A 2,451-nucleotide genomic window follows, 5' to 3' on the forward strand; every position below is an offset into this window, starting at 1 on the left:
GGGGGGTGGGGGGACAGGGCTAGGGAGAATGGGCATGAAGTGGCATTCTGCCCAGCAGTTCTCTTTCTGTGAGCAATAGGCAGCACCTTTGCCTCCCCTTAGTGCCATCTAGTGCCTGCTCCCACCCTGCCCCTCGCCTTTCTGGTGCTCCACCCATCTGTAAGCAGCTTCACACCTGGCTCTTGGCAGAAGGAGTGTGGGTACCCCCTCTCCCTAATGGGGTCATCACCCCAAGGCAACTCTGAGTCCCAGCTGTGGCATGGGGAACCTGCCCCCCCGCTGTCCTCAGTCAAGCTCAGGATGTCCACCAGTGAGTGCATGCTGAAGTCTCTGCAGCCTTTCCTCTACCAGGTTTCAGCATGAAACAGCCAGTCCCTGCTGTCGCCACTACAAAAGGCCAACTACAGGACCTACCCTCAGGCCCTGTATCACTGACTTCCAGAGCAGCTGGCTCCCCTCTGCACCCTGGGTTCTGCCTGCCTTTGCTTACACATGCATGTCCTGCGATGGACTATCAAGTGTCCCCCATGGCTTTGTGTGGGAGATCAAAACTAGAGCTGGCGTGGGGAGGCCAGCCGCAGGGGGTGATGCGTGCAGGGCAGGTGTAGCAAGGAAGGAGGGGCAAGGGTACAGAAAAGGGGGGTCTCAAGAGTGTAGGGCAGAGTGGGAGAAGTGGAGAGCCCTGGACTCGGATTAAGAGCTAGGGAGCAGCTGGTGCAATGTGGAGACAGGGACACAGTCACTGTTCCTCTGGGTTTTATGGACTGGGCTGGGGAGTGCATCCAAGGGGCTGCTTGTGCCTTGGTTGCCTCCCTGCTGCAGCTGGCAGCCATCCCTGCCTAGGGATGATGACAAGCCTTTCTGTGTACAGCCAGCAGATCGGAGGGGGCAGAGGGCCAGTGCTGGCTCCTCATCAGCCCCCTTGCAGTGCCAGGTGCTGCCTCCATGGGCAAATAACCTCACACTGCCACAGCCCAGAACTGCCTGGACTCCAAAGCCCCCCTGTTGGGAAGGGGACAGCAAAGCCACCCCTCCGCCCCCCTCCCGACCCAACCTGGCAGGGATGGGACTGAGTCCTCACCCTGCTCTGAGCTGAGGGCAGCCCAGGAAGGGGTTAATGGCCAGCCTGTACCTGCAGTTGCATTTTAAAGATGTGAAATTAAAGCCCGTAATTTATTCTCCCCACACACGAAGGAGCAATTAGTTCTAAACACGGCTTAATCAGTCAGCGCGAGATTGATTTCTGTAGACTTGGATTTGGTGGCTGCTGGCGAGGAGCCAGGCTGGGAGCAATCTCCAAATAAATGAAGTGCAGAGAAGTAAGCCATTACATAATATGATATATGAGGCCTGTAACTCACTCGCCTCTTCATTAGTATTCCACTGTATGCTGGCAAAGGCACCAAACTTTCTCCCCGGCACCTCAGCAACTTCTTCCCTGTCCACTTTTTGCCTCCTCTAGTGGGGCTAAACCTTTACCTTTTCACCTGATGCCCCCCTCACCACAGCCCCCTCAGCTAAGACTGGCACCCTGCTGTTGTGACTCCTAGCCCCAGCTACAGGTCCCTTGGCAAGTCACTTGAAGCTCCAGCCATGGCTTCCCAACATGAAGAATTAGGAGTATCTTACCCCACTCCTGGGCCTTGCCCTTGGCTCTCACCTTTTTGGGGGGGCTCCAGACCTTATGACAGGGAAGCATTGCTGACAGCCAGAGAAACTGAGGCACAGAGCATGAAAGCAACTTTCCCAGGATCATTCGGCAAGTCAGTTCTGCAGCCACGGGCATCCCCACCCCTGCTACTTGCGCTCGTCCGCCAGCCTCTTCTGCTCTGCAGGATCTCTGAAGGGGCACCCAAGGCTGGGAGGGGGCAGAGGACACTTCTGAGGGGGCAGAGCACAGTGGTCGTAGGTCCTGGTGCACGGGGGCGTGAGGAAGAGCACTCGCCCCTTTGCTGCCAGGTAGCCGGGGTTTCTCAGCATCGTCACAAGTGACACTTGCTATTGTCAGCGGGGCTAATCTGCTGCGTGGAGCCCCACTGGGAATTCCATGGGAAAATTCCCCCGACTCCGAGGGATAATCCACAGGTCACAGACTCCTGTTCACCACGTCTCTCGTTTGTCTTGGATCGAATTCCTGCTGTTTCGCTCGGCATTAGCATCAAAGCAGTGGTACGAGTCGGTGGGCGCGGCTTCCTCCTGTCGCTCCATTTGCAACATTGAAACTTGCTTTCTCTGGTGTCAAAAATCTCTCAGATGGCAGCGGGTGCCGACAGTGTGCAGCTGGGACAGGCTTTGTCGCATATTCCTGGGTGGGTTGGGAGGATGTGCATTTTCTCCCTGGGGGTCTGGTGCTGAACCGGCCCGACTTCTGTGTGAAGCCGCAATTGTGAGGTACTCAGGGATCTGAAGTGGCTCTTGTTTGTAAGCAGGGACTTTCCACGTAACCACCCT

This window comes from Gavialis gangeticus, unplaced genomic scaffold (genome assembly GCF_001723915.1).
Source record: "Gavialis gangeticus isolate Ggan-Ray unplaced genomic scaffold, GavGan_comp1, whole genome shotgun sequence".
NCBI lineage: Eukaryota > Metazoa > Chordata > Crocodylia > Gavialidae > Gavialis > Gavialis gangeticus.